Raw genomic sequence first — 17409 nt, forward strand, 5'->3', positions numbered from 1 at the left:
ATGTAATTGTGGTTTTTCATATACAGAAGATGCAAGAATATAGACTAACTCCAACACGTCTTATTAAAAACACTAATCTCTAAACCAATCTTCAAAATCAGCAACTGGAAGACACAGTCAATTGTGGTTTTTCACAAACAGAAGATTCAAGAAAATAGACTAACTCCAACACATCTTTCCTTTACAAAATATTATAGTCTCCTGGGAGACTAGCAAAAATTGCCAATGCTGACTATATTGCAAGTCATCATGGCGAGGTATTGGGTAAAGTTTTCAACTAGCAATAATCACGCCTCGGTTTGACCTCATAAGCTATGATAATGCCACTGCGCAAAGTTGATAGGTGCTTGGCTGGAGCAATCAGCATGTGCAACAGAGAACTCATTACAACCATGGCTAGACAAACAGTCTCTGGCTAGGAGCAGTGGATTATGGGAATGTATATGCTAATGAGTCCAAGACCTGGCAAAACCTTCCTGGGTGATGACTTCAAGGAAATTGTATTTTCTGTTCCCAAGCGCTTTTTCATATCTCACACTCTAGTAAGAAATATGTAAGGAATTTATCTCCAATTTGCATGACAATGCATTCAAAAATTCTGGAACATCTCCAGATAAACAGAGATAAAAACACTAATCTCTACATCAATCTTCAAAATCAGCAACTGGAAGACACGGATGTAATTGTGGTTTTTCATATACAGAAGATGCAAGAAAATAGACTAACTCCAACACGTCTTATTAAAAACACTAATCTCTAAACCAATCTTCAAAATCAGCAACTGGAAGACACAGTCAATTGTGGTTTTTCACATACAGAAGATTCAAGAAAATAGACTAACTCCAACACATCTTTCCTTTACAAAATCTTATAGTCTCCTGGGAGACTAGCAAAAATTGCCAATGCTGACTATATTGCAAGTCATCATGGCGGGGTATTGGGTAAAGTTTTCAACTAGCAATAATCACACCTCGGTTTGACCTCATAAGCTATGATAATGCCACTGCGCAAAGTTGATAGGTGCTTGGCTGGAGCAATCAGCATGTGCAACAGAGAACTCATTACAACCATGGCTAGACAAACAGTCTCTGGCTAGGAGCAGTGGATTATGGGAATGTATATGCTAATGAGTCCAAGACCTGGCAAAACCTTCCTGGGTGATGACTTCAAGGAAATTGTATTTTCTGTTCCCAAGTGCTTTTTCATATCTCACACTCTGGTAGCAAAAATTGTAAGGAATTTATCTCCAATTTGCATGACAATGCATTCAAAAATTCTGGAACATCTCCAGATAAACAGAGATAAAAACACTAATCTCTACATCAATCTTCAAAATCAGCAACTGGAAGACACAGATGTAATTGTGGTTTTTCATATACAGAAGATGCAAGAAAATAGACTAACTCCAACACGTCTTATTAAAAACACTAATCTCTAAACCAATCTTCAAAATCAGCAACTGGAAGACACAGTCAATTGTGGTTTTTCACATACAGAAGATTCAAGAAAATAGACTAACTCCAACACATCTTTCCTTTACAAAATCTTATAGTCTCCTGGGAGACTAGCAAAAATTGCCAATGCTGACTATATTGCAAGTCATCATGGCGGGGTATTGGGTAAAGTTTTCAACTAGCAATAATCACGCCTCGGTTTGACCTCATAAGCTATGATAATGCCACTGCGCAAAGTTGATAGGTGCTTGGCTGGAGCAATCAGCATGTGCAACAGAGAACTCATTACAACCATGGCTAGACAAACAGTCTCTGGCTAGGAGCAGTGGATTATGTGAATGTATATGCTAATGAGTCCAAGACCTGGCAAAACCTTCCTGGGTGATGACTTCAAGGAAATTGTATTTTCTGTTCCCAAGTGCTTTTTCATATCTCACACTCTGGTAGCAAAAATTGTAAGGAATTTATCTCCAATTTGCATGACAAGGCATTCAAAAATTCTGGAACATCTCCAGATAAACAGAGATAAAAACACTAATCTCTACATCAATCTTCAAAATCAGCAACTGGAAGACACGGATGTAATTGTGGTTTTTCATATACAGAAGATGCAAGAAAATAGACTAACTCAAACACGTCTTATTAAAAACACTAATCTCTAAACCAATCTTCAAAATCAGCAACTGGAAGACACAGTCAATTGTGGTTTTTCACATACAGAAGATTCAAGAAAATAGACTAACTCCAACACATCTTTCCTTTACAAAATCTTATAGTCTCCTGGGAGACTAGCAAAAATTGCCAATGCTGACTATATTGCAAGTCATCATGGCGGGGTATTGGGTAAAGTTTTCAACTAGCAATAATCACGCCTCGGTTTGACCTCATAAGCTATGATAATGCCACTGCGCAAAGTTGATAGGTGCTTGGCTGGAGCAATCAGCATGTGCAACAGAGAACTCATTACAACCATGGCTAGACAAACAGTCTCTGGCTAGGAGCAGTGGATTATGGGAATGTATATGCTAATGAGTCCAAGACCTGGCAAAACCTTCCTGGGTGATGACTTCAAGGAAATTGTATTTTCTGTTCCCAAGTGCTTTTTCATATCTCACACTCTGGTAGCAAAAATTGTAAGGAATTTATCTCCAATTTGCATGACAATGCATTCAAAAATTCTGGAACATCTCCAGATAAACAGAGATAAAAACACTAATCTCTACATCAATCTTCAAAATCAGCAACTGGAACACACGGATGTAATTGTGGTTTTTCATATACAGAAGATGCAAGAAAATAGACTAACTCCAACACGTCTTATTAAAAACACTAATCTCTAAACCAATCTTCAAAATCAGCAACTGGAAGACACAGTCAATTGTGGTTTTTCACATACAGAAGATTCAAGAAAATAGACTAACTCCAACACATCTTTCCTTTACAAAATCTTATAGTCTCCTGGGAGACTAGCAAAAATTGCCAATGCTGACTATATTGCAAGTCATCATGGCGGGGTATTGGGTAAAGTTTTCAACTAGCAATAATCACGCCTCGGTTTGACCTCATAAGCTATGATAATGCCACTGCGCAAAGTTGATAGGTGCTTGGCTGGAGCAATCAGCATGTGCAACAGAGAACTCATTACAACCATGGCTAGACAAACAGTCTCTGGCTAGGAGCAGTGGATTATGGGAATGTATATGCTAATGAGTCCAAGACCTGGCAAAACCTTCCTGGGTGATGACTTCAAGGAAATTGTATTTTCTGTTCCCAAGTGCTTTTTCATATCTCACACTCTGGTAGCAAAAATTGTAAGGAATTTATCTCCAATTTGCATGACAATGCATTCAAAAATTCTGGAACATCTCCAGATAAACAGAGATAAAAACACTAATCTCTACATCAATCTTCAAAATCAGCAACTGGAACACACGGATGTAATTGTGGTTTTTCATATACAGAAGATGCAAGAAAATAGACTAACTCCAACACGTCTTATTAAAAACACTAATCTCTAAACCAATCTTCAAAATCAGCAACTGGAAGACACAGTCAATTGTGGTTTTTCACATACAGAAGATTCAAGAAAATAGACTAACTCCAACACATCTTTCCTTTACAAAATCTTATAGCCTCCTGAGAGACTAGCAAAAATTGCCAATGCTGACTATATTGCAAGTCATCATGGCGGGGTATTGGGTAAAGTTTTCAACTAGCAATAATCACGCCTCGGTTTGACCTCATAAGCTATGATAATGCCACTGCGCAAAGTTGATAGGTGCTTGGCTGGAGCAATCAGCAACAGAGAACTCATTATAACCATGGCTAGACAAACAGTCTCTGGCTAGGAGCAGTGGATTATGGGAATGTATATGCTAATGAGTCCAAGACCTGGCAAAACCTTCCTGGGTGATGACTTCAAGGAAATTGTATTTTCTGTTCCCAAGTGCTTTTTCATATCTCACACTCTAGTAAGAAATATGTAAGGAATTTATCTCCAATTTGCATGACAATGCATTCAAAAATTCTGGAACATCTCCAGATAAACAGAGATAAAAACACTAATCTCTACATCAATCTTCAAAATCAGCAACTGGAAGACACGGATGTAATTGTGGTTTTTCATATACAGAAGATGCAAGAATATAGACTAACTCCAACACGTCTTATTAAAAACACTAATCTCTAAACCAATCTTCAAAATCAGCAACTGGAAGACACAGTCAATTGTGGTTTTTCACAAACAGAAGATTCAAGAAAATAGACTAACTCCAACACATCTTTCCTTTACAAAATCTTATAGTCTCCTGGGAGACTAGCAAAAATTGCCAATGCTGACTATATTGCAAGTCATCATGGCGAGGTATTGGGTAAAGTTTTCAACTAGCAATAATCACGCCTCGGTTTGACCTCATAAGCTATGATAATGCCACTGCGCAAAGTTGATAGGTGCTTGGCTGGAGCAATCAGCATGTGCAACAGAGAACTCATTACAACCATGGCTAGACAAACAGTCTCTGGCTAGGAGCAGTGGATTATGGGAATGTATATGCTAATGAGTCCAAGACCTGGCAAAACCTTCCTGGGTGATGACTTCAAGGAAATTGTATTTTCTGTTCCCAAGCGCTTTTTCATATCTCACACTCTAGTAAGAAATATGTAAGGAATTTATCTCCAATTTGCATGACAATGCATTCAAAAATTCTGGAACATCTCCAGATAAACAGAGATAAAAACACTAATCTCTACATCAATCTTCAAAATCAGCAACTGGAAGACACGGATGTAATTGTGGTTTTTCATATACAGAAGATGCAAGAAAATAGACTAACTCCAACACGTCTTATTAAAAACACTAATCTCTAAACCAATCTTCAAAATCAGCAACTGGAAGACACAGTCAATTGTGGTTTTTCACATACAGAAGATTCAAGAAAATAGACTAACTCCAACACATCTTTCCTTTACAAAATCTTATAGTCTCCTGGGAGACTAGCAAAAATTGCCAATGCTGACTATATTGCAAGTCATCATGGCGGGGTATTGGGTAAAGTTTTCAACTAGCAATAATCACACCTCGGTTTGACCTCATAAGCTATGATAATGCCACTGCGCAAAGTTGATAGGTGCTTGGCTGGAGCAATCAGCATGTGCAACAGAGAACTCATTACAACCATGGCTAGACAAACAGTCTCTGGCTAGGAGCAGTGGATTATGGGAATGTATATGCTAATGAGTCCAAGACCTGGCAAAACCTTCCTGGGTGAGGACTTCAAGGAAATTGTATTTTCTGTTCCCAAGTGCTTTTTCATATCTCACACTCTGGTAGCAAAAATTGTAAGGAATTTATCTCCAATTTGCATGACAATGCATTCAAAAATTCTGGAACATCTCCAGATAAACAGAGATAAAAACACTAATCTCTACATCAATCTTCAAAATCAGCAACTGGAAGACACAGATGTAATTGTGGTTTTTCATATACAGAAGATGCAAGAAAATAGACTAACTCCAACACGTCTTATTAAAAACACTAATCTCTAAACCAATCTTCAAAATCAGCAACTGGAAGACACAGTCAATTGTGGTTTTTCACATACAGAAGATTCAAGAAAATAGACTAACTCCAACACATCTTTCCTTTACAAAATCTTATAGTCTCCTGGGAGACTAGCAAAAATTGCCAATGCTGACTATATTGCAAGTCATCATGGCGGGGTATTGGGTAAAGTTTTCAACTAGCAATAATCACGCCTCGGTTTGACCTCATAAGCTATGATAATGCCACTGCGCAAAGTTGATAGGTGCTTGGCTGGAGCAATCAGCATGTGCAACAGAGAACTCATTACAACCATGGCTAGACAAACAGTCTCTGGCTAGGAGCAGTGGATTATGTGAATGTATATGCTAATGAGTCCAAGACCTGGCAAAACCTTCCTGGGTGATGACTTCAAGGAAATTGTATTTTCTGTTCCCAAGCGCTTTTTCATATCTCACACTCTAGTAAGAAATATGTAAGGAAATTATCTCCAATTTGCATGACAATGCATTCAAAAATTCTGGAACATCTCCAGATAAACAGAGATAAAAACACTAATCTCTACATCAATCTTCAAAATCAGCAACTGGAAGACACGGATGTAATTGTGGTTTTTCATATACAGAAGATGCAAGAAAATAGACTAACTCCAACACGTCTTATTAAAAACACTAATCTCTAAACCAATCTTCAAAATCAGCAACTGGAAGACACAGTCAATTGTGGTTTTTCACATACAGAAGATTCAAGAAAATAGACTAACTCCAACACATCTTTCCTTTACAAAATCTTATAGTCTCCTGGGAGACTAGCAAAAATTGCCAATGCTGACTATATTGCAAGTCATCATGGCGGGGTATTGGGTAAAGTTTTCAACTTGCAATAATCACGACTCGGTTTGACCTCATAAGCTATGATAATGCCACTGCACAAAGTTGATAGGTGCTTGGCTGGAGCAATCAGCATGTGCAACAGAGAACTCATTACAACCATGGCTAGACAAACAGTCTCTGGCTAGGAGCAGTGGATTATGGGAATGTATATGCTAATGAGTCCAAGACCTGGCAAAACCTTCCTGGGTGATGACTTCAAGGAAATTGTATTTTTTGTTCCCAAGTGCTTTTTCATATCTCACACTCTGGTAGCAAAAATTGTAAGGAATTTATCTCCAATTTGCATGACAATGCATTCAAAAATTCTGGAACATCTCCAAATAAACAGAGATAAAAACACTAATCTCTACATCAATCTTCAAAATCAGCAACTGGAAGACACGGATGTAATTGTGGTTTTTCATATACAGAAGATGCAAGAAAATAGACTAACTCCAACACGTCTTATTAAAAACACTAATCTCTAAACCAATCTTCAAAATCAGCAACTGGAAGACACAGTCAATTGTGGTTTTTCACATACAGAAGATTCAAGAAAATAGACTAACTCCAACACATCTTTCCTTTACAAAATCTTATAGTCTCCTGAGAGACTAGCAAAAATTGCCAATGCTGACTATATTGCAAGTCATCATGGCGGGGTATTGGGTAAAGTTTTCAATTAGCAATAATCACGCCTCGGTTTGACCTCATAAGCTATGATAATGCCACTGCGTAAAGTTGATATGTGCTTGGCTGGAGCAATCAGCATGTGCAACAGAGAACTCATTACAACCATGGCTAGACAAACAGTCTCTGGCTAGGAGCAGTGGATTATGGGAATGTATATGCTAATGAGTCCAAGACCTGGCAAAACCTTCCTGGGTGATGACTTCAAGGAAATTGTATTTTCTGTTCCCAAGTGCTTTTTCATATCTCACACTCTGGTAGCAAAAATTGTAAGGAATTTATCTCCAATTTGCATGACAAGGCATTCAAAAATTCTGGAACATCTCCAGATAAACAGAGATAAAAACACTAATCTCTACATCAATCTTCAAAATCAGCAACTGGAAGACACGGATGTAATTGTGGTTTTTCATATACAGAAGATGCAAGAAAATAGACTAACTCAAACACGTCTTATTAAAAACACTAATCTCTAAACCAATCTTCAAAATCAGCAACTGGAAGACACAGTCAATTGTGGTTTTTCACATACAGAAGATTCAAGAAAATAGACTAACTCCAACACATCTTTCCTTTACAAAATCTTATAGTCTCCTGGGAGACTAGCAAAAATTGCCAATGCTGACTATATTGCAAGTCATCATGGCGGGGTATTGGGTAAAGTTTTCAACTAGCAATAATCACGCCTCGGTTTGACCTCATAAGCTATGATAATGCCACTGCGCAAAGTTGATAGGTGCTTGGCTGGAGCAATCAGCATGTGCAACAGAGAACTCATTACAACCATGGCTAGACAAACAGTCTCTGGCTAGGAGCAGTGGATTATGGGAATGTATATGCTAATGAGTCCAAGACCTGGCAAAACCTTCCTGGGTGATGACTTCAAGGAAATTGTATTTTCTGTTCCCAAGTGCTTTTTCATATCTCACACTCTGGTAGCAAAAATTGTAAGGAATTTATCTCCAATTTGCATGACAATGCATTCAAAAATTCTGGAACATCTCCAGATAAACAGAGATAAAAACACTAATCTCTACATCAATCTTCAAAATCAGCAACTGGAACACACGGATGTAATTGTGGTTTTTCATATACAGAAGATGCAAGAAAATAGACTAACTCCAACACGTCTTATTAAAAACACTAATCTCTAAACCAATCTTCAAAATCAGCAACTGGAAGACACAGTCAATTGTGGTTTTTCACATACAGAAGATTCAAGAAAATAGACTAACTCCAACACATCTTTCCTTTACAAAATCTTATAGCCTCCTGAGAGACTAGCAAAAATTGCCAATGCTGACTATATTGCAAGTCATCATGGCGGGGTATTGGGTAAAGTTTTCAACTAGCAATAATCACGCCTCGGTTTGACCTCATAAGCTATGATAATGCCACTGCGCAAAGTTGATAGGTGCTTGGCTGGAGCAATCAGCATGTGCAACAGAGTACTCATTACAACCATGGCTAGACAAACAGTCTCTGGCTAGGAGCAGTGGATTATGGGAATGTATATGCTAATGAGTCCAAGACCTGGCAAAACCTTCCTGGGTGATGACTTCAAGGAAATTGTATTTTCTGTTCCCAAGTGCTTTTTCATATCTCACACTCTAGTAAGAAATATGTAAGGAATTTATCTCCAATTTGCATGACAATGCATTCAAAAATTCTGGAACATCTCCAGATAAACAGAGATAAAAACACTAATCTCTACATCAATCTTCAAAATCAGCAACTGGAAGACACGGATGTAATTGTGGTTTTTCATATACAGAAGATGCAAGAATATAGACTAACTCCAACACGTCTTATTAAAAACACTAATCTCTAAACCAATCTTCAAAATCAGCAACTGGAAGACACAGTCAATTGTGGTTTTTCACAAACAGAAGATTCAAGAAAATAGACTAACTCCAACACATCTTTCCTTTACAAAATCTTATAGTCTCCTGGGAGACTAGCAAAAATTGCCAATGCTGACTATATTGCAAGTCATCATGGCGAGGTATTGGGTAAAGTTTTCAACTAGCAATAATCACGCCTCGGTTTGACCTCATAAGCTATGATAATGCCACTGCGCAAAGTTGATAGGTGCTTGGCTGGAGCAATCAGCATGTGCAACAGAGAACTCATTACAACCATGGCTAGACAAACAGTCTCTGGCTAGGAGCAGTGGATTATGGGAATGTATATGCTAATGAGTCCAAGACCTGGCAAAACCTTCCTGGGTGATGACTTCAAGGAAATTGTATTTTCTGTTCCCAAGTGCTTTTTCATATCTCACACTCTGGTAGCAAAAATTGTAAGGAATTTATCTCCAATTTGCATGACAAGGCATTCAAAAATTCTGGAACATCTCCAGATAAACAGAGATAAAAACACTAATCTCTACATCAATCTTCAAAATCAGCAACTGGAGGACACGGATGTAATTGTGGTTTTTCATATACAGAAGATGCAAGAAAATAGACTAACTCCAACACGTCTTATTAAAAACACTAATCTCTAAACCAATCTTCAAAATCAGCAACTGGAAGACACAGTCAATTGTGGTTTTTCACATACAGAAGATTCAAGAAAATAGACTAACTCCAACACATCTTTCCTTTACAAAATCTTATAGTCTTCTGGGAGACTAGCAAAAATTGCCAATGCTGACTATATTGCAAGTCATCATGGCGGGGTATTGGGTAAAGTTTTCAACTAGCAATAATCACGCCTCGGTTTGACCTCATAAGCTATGATAATGCCACTGCGCAAAGTTGATAGGTGCTTGGCTGGAGCAATCAGCATGTGCAACAGAGAACTCATTACAACCATGGCTAGACAAACAGTCTCTGGCTAGGAGCAGTGGATTATGGGAATGTATATGCTAATGAGTCCAAGACCTGGCAAAACCTTCCTGGGTGATGACTTCAAGGAAATTGTATTTTCTGTTCCCAAGTGCTTTTTCATATCTCACACTCTGGTAGCAAAAATTGTAAGGAATTTATCTCCAATTTGCATGACAATGCATTCAAAAATTCTGGAACATCTCCAGATAAACAGAGATAAAAACACTAATCTCTACATCAATCTTCAAAATCAGCAACTGGAAGACACAGATGTAATTGTGGTTTTTCATATACAGAAGATGCAAGAAAATAGACTAACTCCAACACGTCTTATTAAAAACACTAATCTCTAAACCAATCTTCAAAATCAGCAACTGGAAGACACAGTCAATTGTGGTTTTTCACATACAGAAGATTCAAGGAAATAGACTAACTCCAACACATCTTTCCTTTACAAAATCTTATAGTCTCCTGGGAGACTAGCAAAAATTGCCAATGCTGACTATATTGCAAGTCATCATGGCGGGGTATTGGGTAAAGTTTTCAACTAGCAATAATCACGCCTCGGTTTGACCTCATAAGCTATGATAATGCCACTGCGCAAAGTTGATAGGTGCTTGGCTGGAGCAATCAGCATGTGCAACAGAGAACTCATTACAACCATGGCTAGACAAACAGTCTCTGGCTAGGAGCAGTGGATTATGGGAATGTATATGCTAATGAGTCCAAGACCTGGCAAAACCTTCCTGGGTGATGACTTCAAGGAAATTGTATTTTCTGTTCCCAAGTGCTTTTTCATATCTCACACTCTAGTAAGAAATATGTAAGGAATTTATCTCCAATTTGCATGACAATGCATTCAAAAATTCTGGAACATCTCCAGATAAACAGAGATAAAAACACTAATCTCTACATCAATCTTCAAAATCAGCAACTGGAAGACACGGATGTAGCTGTGGTTTTTCATATACAGAAGATGCAAGAAAATAGACTAACTCCAACACGTCTTATTAAAAACACTAATCTCTAAACCAATCTTCAAAATCAGCAACTGGAAGACACAGTCAATTGTGGTTTTTCACATACAGAAGATTCAAGAAAATAGACTAACTCCAACACATCTTTCCTTTACAAAATCTTATAGTCTCCTGGGAGACTAGCAAAAATTGCCAATGCTGACTATATTGCAAGTCATCATGGCGGGGTATTGGGTAAAGTTTTCAACTAGCAATAATCACGCCTCGGTTTGACCTCATAAGCTATGATAATGCCACTGCGCAAAGTTGATAGGTGCTTGGCTGGAGCAATCAGCATGTGCAACAGAGAACTCATTACAACCATGGCTAGACAAACAGTCTCTGGCTAGGAGCAGTGGATTATGGGAATGTATATGCTAATGAGTCCAAGACCTGGCAAAACCTTCCTGGGTGATGACTTCAAGGAAATTGTATTTTCTGTTCCCAAGTGCTTTTTCATATCTCACACTCTGGTAGCAAAAATTGTAAGGAATTTATCTCCAATTTGCATGACAATGCATTCAAAAATTCTGGAACATCTCCAGATAAACAGAGATAAAAACACTAATCTCTACATCAATCTTCAAAATCAGCAACTGGAAGACACGGATGTCATTGTGGTTTTTCATATACAGAAGATGCAAGAAAATAGACTAACTCCAACACGTCTTATTAAAAACACTAATCTCTAAACCAATCTTTAAAATCAGCAACTGGAAGACACAGTCAATTGTGGTTTTTCACATACAGAAGATTCAAGAAAATAGACTAACTCCAACACATCTTTCCTTTACAAAATCTTATAGTCTCCTGGGAGACTAGCAAAAATTGCCAATGCTGACTATATTGCAAGTCATCATGGCGGGGTATTGGGTAAAGTTTTCAACTAGCAATAATCACGCCTCGGTTTGACCTCATAAGCTATGATAATGCCACTGCGCAAAGTTGATAGGTGCTTGGCTGAAGCAATCAGCATGTGCAACAGAGAACTCATTACAACCATGGCTAGACAAACAGTCTCTGGCTAGGAGCAGTGGATTATGGGAATGTATATGCTAATGAGTCCAAGACCTGGCAAAACCTTCCTGGGTGATGACTTCAAGGAAATTGTATTTTCTGTTCCCAAGTGCTTTTTCATATCTCACACTCTGGTAGCAAAAATTGTAAGGAATTTATCTCCAATTTGCATGACAATGCATTCAAAAATTCTGGAACATCTCCAGATAAACAGAGATAAAAACACTAATCTCTACATCAATCTTCAAAATCAGCAACTGGAAGACACGGATGTCATTGTGGTTTTTCATATACAGAAGATGCAAGAAAATAGACAAACTCCAACACGTCTTATTAAAAACACTAATCTCTAAACCAATCTTTAAAATCAGCAACTGGAAGACACAGTCAATTGTGGTTTTTCACATACAGAAGATTCAAGAAAATAGACTAACTCCAACACATCTTTCCTTTACAAAATCTTATAGTCTCCTGGGAGACTAGCAAAAATTGCCAATGCTGACTATATTGCAAGTCATCATGGCGGGGTATTGGGTAAAGTTTTCAACTAGCAATAATCACGCCTCGGTTTGACCTCATAAGCTATGATAATGCCACTGCGCAAAGTTGATAGGTGCTTGGCTGAAGCAATCAGCATGTGCAACAGAGAACTCATTACAACCATGGCTAGACAAACAGTCTCTGGCTAGGAGCAGTGGATTATGGGAATGTATATGCTAATGATTCCAAGACCTGGCAAAACCTTCCTGGGTGATGACTTCAAGGAAATTGTATTTTCTGTTCCCAAGTGCTTTTTCATATCTCACACTCTGGTAGCAAAAATTGTAAGGAATTTATCTCCAATTTGCATGACAATGCATTCAAAAATTCTGGAACATCTCCAGATAAACAGAGATAAAAACACTAATCTCTACATCAATCTTCAAAATCAGCAACTGGAACACACGGATGTAATTGTGGTTTTTCATATACAGAAGATGCAAGAAAATAGACTAACTCCAACACGTCTTATTAAAAACACTAATCTCTAAACCAATCTTTAAAATCAGCAACTGGAAGACACAGTCAATTGTGGTTTTTCACATACAGAAGATTCAAGAAAATAGACTAACTCCAACACATCTTTCCTTTACAAAATCTTATAGTCTCCTGGGAGACTAGCAAAAATTGCCAATGCTGACTATATTGCAAGTCATCATGGCGGGGTATTGGGTAAAGTTTTCAACTAGCAATAATCACGCCTCGGTTTGACCTCATAAGCTATGATAATGCCACTGCGCAAAGTTGATAGGTGCTTGGCTGAAGCAATCAGCATGTGCAACAGAGAACTCATTACAACCATGGCTAGACAAACAGTCTCTGGCTAGGAGCAGTGGATTATGGGAATGTATATGCTAATGAGTCCAAGACCTGGCAAAACCTTCCTGGGTGATGACTTCAAGGAAATTGTATTTTCTGTTCCCAAGTGCTTTTTCATATCTCACACTCTGGTAGCAAAAATTGTAAGGAATTTATCTCCAATTTGCATGACAATGCATTCAAAAATTCTGGAACATCTCCAGATAAACAGAGATAAAAACACTAATCTCTACATCAATCTTCAAAATCAGCAACTGGAAGACACGGATGTCATTGTGGTTTTTCATATACAGAAGATGCAAGAAAATAGACTAACTCCAACACGTCTTATTAAAAACACTAATCTCTAAACCAATCTTTAAAATCAGCAACTGGAAGACACAGTCAATTGTGGTTTTTCACATACAGAAGATTCAAGAAAATAGACTAACTCCAACACATCTTTCCTTTACAAAATCTTATAGTCTCCTGGGAGACTAGCAAAAATTGCCAATGCTGACTATATTGCAAGTCATCATGGCGGGGTATTGGGTAAAGTTTTCAACTAGCAATAATCACGCCTCGGTTTGACCTCATAAGCTATGATAATGCCACTGCGCAAAGTTGATAGGTGCTTGGCTGAAGCAATCAGCATGTGCAACAGAGAACTCATTACAACCATGGCTAGACAAACAGTCTCTGGCTAGGAGCAGTGGATTATGGGAATGTATATGCTAATGATTCCAAGACCTGGCAAAACCTTCCTGGGTGATGACTTCAAGGAAATTGTATTTTCTGTTCCCAAGTGCTTTTTCATATCTCACACTCTGGTAGCAAAAATTGTAAGGAATTTATCTCCAATTTGCATGACAATGCATTCAAAAATTCTGGAACATCTCCAGATAAACAGAGATAAAAACACTAATCTCTACATCAATCTTCAAAATCAGCAACTGGAAGACACGGATGTAATTGTGGTTTTTCATATACAGAAGATGCAAGAAAATAGACTAACTCCAACACGTCTTATTAAAAACACTAATCTCTAAACCAATCTTCAAAATCAGCAACTGGAAGACACAGTCAATTGTGGTTTTTCACATACAGAAGATTCAAGAAAATAGACTAACTCCAACACATCTTTCCTTTACAAAATCTTATAGTCTCCTGGGAGACTAGCAAAAATTGCCAATGCTGACTATATTGCAAGTCATCATGGCGGGGTATTGGGTAAAGTTTTCAACTAGCAATAATCACGCCTCGGTTTGACCTCATAAGCTATGATAATGCCACTGCGCAAAGTTGATAGGTGCTTGGCTGGAGCAATCAGCAACAGAGAACTCATTATAACCATGGCTAGACAAACAGTCTCTGGCTAGGAGCAGTGGATTATGGGAATGTATATGCTAATGAGTCCAAGACCTGGCAAAACCTTCCTGGGTGATGACTTCAAGGAAATTGTATTTTCTGTTCCCAAGTGCTTTTTCATATCTCACACTCTGGTAGCAAAAATTGTAAGGAATTTATCTCCAATTTGCATGACAATGCATTCAAAAATTCTGGAACATCTCCAGATAAACAGAGATAAAAACACTAATCTCTACATCAATCTTCAAAATCAGCAACTGGAACACACGGATGTAATTGTGGTTTTTCATATACAGAAGATGCAAGAAAATAGACTAACTCCAACACGTCTTATTAAAAACACTAATCTCTAAACCAATCTTCAAAATCAGCAACTGGAAGACACAGTCAATTGTGGTTTTTCACATACAGAAGTTACAAGAAAATAGACTAACTCCAACACATCTTTCCTTTACAAAATCTTATAGCCTCCTGGGAGACTAGCAAAAATTGCCAATGCTGACTATATTGCAAGTCATCATGGCGGGGTATTGGGTAAAGTTTTCAACTAGCAATAATCACGCCTCGGTTTGACCTCATAAGCTATGATAATGCCACTGCGCAAAGATGATAGGTGCTTGGCTGGAGCAATCAGCATGTGCAACAGAGAACTCATTACAACCATGGCTAAACAAACAGTCTCTGGCTAGGAGCAGTGGATTATGGGAATGTATATGCTAATGAGTCCAAGACCTGGCAAAACCTTCCTGGGTGATGACTTCAAGGAAATTGTATTTTCTGTTCCCAAGCGCTTTTTCATATCTCACACTCTAGTAAGAAATATGTAAGGAATTTATCTCCAATTTGCATGACAATGCATTCAAAAATTCTGGAACATCTCCAGATAAACAGAGATAAAAACACTAATCTCTACATCAATCTTCAAAATCAGCAACTGGAAGACACGGATGTAATTGTGGTTTTTCATATACAGAAGATGCAAGAAAATAGACTAACTCCAACACGTCTTATTAAAAACACTAATCTCTAAACCAATCTTCAAAATCAGCAACTGGAAGACACAGTCAATTGTGGTTTTTCACATACAGAAGATTCAAGAAAATAGACTAACTCCAACACATCTTTCCTTTACAAAATCTTATAGTCTCCTGGGAGACTAGCAAAAATTGCCAATGCTGACTATATTGCAAGTCATCATGGCGGGGTATTGGGTAAAGTTTTCAACTAGCAATAATCACACCTCGGTTTGACCTCATAAGCTATGATAATGCCACTGCGCAAAGTTGATAGGTGCTTGGCTGGAGCAATCAGCATGTGCAACAGAGAACTCATTACAACCATGGCTAGACAAACAGTCTCTGGCTAGGAGCAGTGGATTATGGGAATGTATATGCTAATGAGTCCAAGACCTGGCAAAACCTTCCTGGGTGATGACTTCAAGGAAATTGTATTTTCTGTTCCCAAGTGCTTTTTCATATCTCACACTCTGGTAGCAAAAATTGTAAGGAATTTATCTCCAATTTGCATGACAATGCATTCAAAAATTCTGGAACATCTCCAGATAAACAGAGATAAAAACACTAATCTCTACATCAATCTTCAAAATCAGCAACTGGAAGACACAGATGTAATTGTGGTTTTTCATATACAGAAGATGCAAGAAAATAGACTAACTCCAACACGTCTTATTAAAAACACTAATCTCTAAACCAATCTTCAAAATCAGCAACTGGAAGACACAGTCAATTGTGGTTTTTCACATACAGAAGATTCAAGAAAATAGACTAACTCCAACACATCTTTCCTTTACAAAATCTTATAGTCTCCTGGGAGACTAGCAAAAATTGCCAATGCTGACTATATTGCAAGTCATCATGGCGGGGTATTGGGTAAAGTTTTCAACTAGCAATAATCACGCCTCGGTTTGACCTCATAAGCTATGATAATGCCACTGCGCAAAGTTGATAGGTGCTTGGCTGGAGCAATCAGCATGTGCAACAGAGAACTCATTACAACCATGGCTAGACAAACAGTCTCTGGCTAGGAGCAGTGGATTATGGGAATGTATATGCTAATGAGTCCAAGACCTGGCAAAACCTTCCTGGGTGATGACTTCAAGGAAATTGTATTTTCTGTTCCCAAGCGCTTTTTCATATCTCACACTCTAGTAAGAAATATGTAAGGAAATTATCTCCAATTTGCATGACAATGCATTCAAAAATTCTGGAACATCTCCAGATAAACAGAGATAAAAACACTAATCTCTACATCAATCTTCAAAATCAGCAACTGGAAGACACGGATGTAATTGTGGTTTTTCATATACAGAAGATGCAAGAAAATAGACTAACTCCAACACGTCTTATTAAAAACACTAATCTCTAAACCAATCTTCAAAATCAGCAACTGGAAGACACAGTCAATTGTGGTTTTTCACATACAGAAGATTCAAGAAAATAGACTAACTCCAACACATCTTTCCTTTACAAAATCTTATAGTCTCCTGGGAGACTAGCAAAAATTGCCAATGCTGACTATATTGCAAGTCATCATGGCGGGGTATTGGGTAAAGTTTTCAACTAGCAATAATCACACCTCGGTTTGACCTCATAAGCTATGATAATGCCACTGCGCAAAGTTGATAGGTGCTTGGCTGGAGCAATCAGCATGTGCAACAGAGAACTCATTACAACCATGGCTAGACAAACAGTCTCTGGCTAGGAGCAGTGGATTATGGGAATGTATATGCTAATGAGTCCAAGACCTGGCAAAACCTTCCTG

At 38.0% G+C, this 17409-nt stretch overlaps 26 non-coding genes across 26 annotated transcripts; all 26 read right to left on the bottom strand.

The window, feature by feature from the left end:
* Nucleotides 1–197: 197 nt before the first annotated feature.
* Nucleotides 198–338, bottom strand: LOC146055438 (U4 spliceosomal RNA). The gene has a single exon (XR_014468716.1). It is a non-coding gene; the product is annotated as a U4 spliceosomal RNA (small nuclear RNA).
* Nucleotides 339–874: 536 nt separating this feature from the next.
* Nucleotides 875–1015, bottom strand: LOC146055331 (U4 spliceosomal RNA). The gene has a single exon (XR_014468620.1). It is a non-coding gene; the product is annotated as a U4 spliceosomal RNA (small nuclear RNA).
* A 537-nt stretch (nucleotides 1016–1552) lies between these two features.
* Nucleotides 1553–1693, bottom strand: LOC146055433 (U4 spliceosomal RNA). The gene has a single exon (XR_014468711.1). It is a non-coding gene; the product is annotated as a U4 spliceosomal RNA (small nuclear RNA).
* A 537-nt stretch (nucleotides 1694–2230) lies between these two features.
* LOC146055325 (U4 spliceosomal RNA) lies at nucleotides 2231–2371 on the bottom strand. The gene has a single exon (XR_014468614.1). It is a non-coding gene; the product is annotated as a U4 spliceosomal RNA (small nuclear RNA).
* Nucleotides 2372–2908: 537 nt separating this feature from the next.
* LOC146055337 (U4 spliceosomal RNA) lies at nucleotides 2909–3049 on the bottom strand. The gene has a single exon (XR_014468625.1). It is a non-coding gene; the product is annotated as a U4 spliceosomal RNA (small nuclear RNA).
* Nucleotides 3050–3586: 537 nt separating this feature from the next.
* On the bottom strand, nucleotides 3587–3727 carry LOC146055324 (U4 spliceosomal RNA). Its single transcript, XR_014468613.1, has one exon. It is a non-coding gene; the product is annotated as a U4 spliceosomal RNA (small nuclear RNA).
* A 530-nt stretch (nucleotides 3728–4257) lies between these two features.
* On the bottom strand, nucleotides 4258–4398 carry LOC146055319 (U4 spliceosomal RNA). Its single transcript, XR_014468609.1, has one exon. It is a non-coding gene; the product is annotated as a U4 spliceosomal RNA (small nuclear RNA).
* A 536-nt stretch (nucleotides 4399–4934) lies between these two features.
* Nucleotides 4935–5075, bottom strand: LOC146055332 (U4 spliceosomal RNA). The gene has a single exon (XR_014468621.1). It is a non-coding gene; the product is annotated as a U4 spliceosomal RNA (small nuclear RNA).
* Nucleotides 5076–5612: 537 nt separating this feature from the next.
* Nucleotides 5613–5753, bottom strand: LOC146055349 (U4 spliceosomal RNA). The gene has a single exon (XR_014468636.1). It is a non-coding gene; the product is annotated as a U4 spliceosomal RNA (small nuclear RNA).
* Nucleotides 5754–6289: 536 nt separating this feature from the next.
* Nucleotides 6290–6430, bottom strand: LOC146055389 (U4 spliceosomal RNA). The gene has a single exon (XR_014468671.1). It is a non-coding gene; the product is annotated as a U4 spliceosomal RNA (small nuclear RNA).
* A 537-nt stretch (nucleotides 6431–6967) lies between these two features.
* Nucleotides 6968–7108, bottom strand: LOC146055330 (U4 spliceosomal RNA). The gene has a single exon (XR_014468619.1). It is a non-coding gene; the product is annotated as a U4 spliceosomal RNA (small nuclear RNA).
* A 537-nt stretch (nucleotides 7109–7645) lies between these two features.
* On the bottom strand, nucleotides 7646–7786 carry LOC146055361 (U4 spliceosomal RNA). The gene has a single exon (XR_014468647.1). It is a non-coding gene; the product is annotated as a U4 spliceosomal RNA (small nuclear RNA).
* A 537-nt stretch (nucleotides 7787–8323) lies between these two features.
* Nucleotides 8324–8464, bottom strand: LOC146055326 (U4 spliceosomal RNA). The gene has a single exon (XR_014468615.1). It is a non-coding gene; the product is annotated as a U4 spliceosomal RNA (small nuclear RNA).
* A 536-nt stretch (nucleotides 8465–9000) lies between these two features.
* Nucleotides 9001–9141, bottom strand: LOC146055320 (U4 spliceosomal RNA). Its single transcript, XR_014468610.1, has one exon. It is a non-coding gene; the product is annotated as a U4 spliceosomal RNA (small nuclear RNA).
* A 537-nt stretch (nucleotides 9142–9678) lies between these two features.
* Nucleotides 9679–9819, bottom strand: LOC146055358 (U4 spliceosomal RNA). Its single transcript, XR_014468644.1, has one exon. It is a non-coding gene; the product is annotated as a U4 spliceosomal RNA (small nuclear RNA).
* A 537-nt stretch (nucleotides 9820–10356) lies between these two features.
* Nucleotides 10357–10497, bottom strand: LOC146055373 (U4 spliceosomal RNA). Its single transcript, XR_014468658.1, has one exon. It is a non-coding gene; the product is annotated as a U4 spliceosomal RNA (small nuclear RNA).
* Nucleotides 10498–11033: 536 nt separating this feature from the next.
* Nucleotides 11034–11174, bottom strand: LOC146055385 (U4 spliceosomal RNA). Its single transcript, XR_014468669.1, has one exon. It is a non-coding gene; the product is annotated as a U4 spliceosomal RNA (small nuclear RNA).
* A 537-nt stretch (nucleotides 11175–11711) lies between these two features.
* On the bottom strand, nucleotides 11712–11852 carry LOC146055392 (U4 spliceosomal RNA). The gene has a single exon (XR_014468674.1). It is a non-coding gene; the product is annotated as a U4 spliceosomal RNA (small nuclear RNA).
* Nucleotides 11853–12389: 537 nt separating this feature from the next.
* Nucleotides 12390–12530, bottom strand: LOC146055393 (U4 spliceosomal RNA). The gene has a single exon (XR_014468675.1). It is a non-coding gene; the product is annotated as a U4 spliceosomal RNA (small nuclear RNA).
* Nucleotides 12531–13067: 537 nt separating this feature from the next.
* Nucleotides 13068–13208, bottom strand: LOC146055394 (U4 spliceosomal RNA). Its single transcript, XR_014468676.1, has one exon. It is a non-coding gene; the product is annotated as a U4 spliceosomal RNA (small nuclear RNA).
* Nucleotides 13209–13745: 537 nt separating this feature from the next.
* LOC146055395 (U4 spliceosomal RNA) lies at nucleotides 13746–13886 on the bottom strand. Its single transcript, XR_014468677.1, has one exon. It is a non-coding gene; the product is annotated as a U4 spliceosomal RNA (small nuclear RNA).
* Nucleotides 13887–14423: 537 nt separating this feature from the next.
* Nucleotides 14424–14564, bottom strand: LOC146055397 (U4 spliceosomal RNA). The gene has a single exon (XR_014468679.1). It is a non-coding gene; the product is annotated as a U4 spliceosomal RNA (small nuclear RNA).
* A 531-nt stretch (nucleotides 14565–15095) lies between these two features.
* LOC146055420 (U4 spliceosomal RNA) lies at nucleotides 15096–15236 on the bottom strand. Its single transcript, XR_014468700.1, has one exon. It is a non-coding gene; the product is annotated as a U4 spliceosomal RNA (small nuclear RNA).
* A 536-nt stretch (nucleotides 15237–15772) lies between these two features.
* LOC146055334 (U4 spliceosomal RNA) lies at nucleotides 15773–15913 on the bottom strand. The gene has a single exon (XR_014468622.1). It is a non-coding gene; the product is annotated as a U4 spliceosomal RNA (small nuclear RNA).
* Nucleotides 15914–16450: 537 nt separating this feature from the next.
* LOC146055398 (U4 spliceosomal RNA) lies at nucleotides 16451–16591 on the bottom strand. Its single transcript, XR_014468680.1, has one exon. It is a non-coding gene; the product is annotated as a U4 spliceosomal RNA (small nuclear RNA).
* A 536-nt stretch (nucleotides 16592–17127) lies between these two features.
* Nucleotides 17128–17268, bottom strand: LOC146055335 (U4 spliceosomal RNA). Its single transcript, XR_014468623.1, has one exon. It is a non-coding gene; the product is annotated as a U4 spliceosomal RNA (small nuclear RNA).
* Between the last annotated feature and the right edge of the window lie 141 nt (nucleotides 17269–17409).

Source organism: Crinia signifera, unplaced genomic scaffold (assembly GCF_055691185.1).
Source record: "Crinia signifera unplaced genomic scaffold, ASM5569118v1 HAP2_SCAFFOLD_436, whole genome shotgun sequence".
Taxonomy (NCBI): domain Eukaryota; kingdom Metazoa; phylum Chordata; class Amphibia; order Anura; family Myobatrachidae; genus Crinia; species Crinia signifera.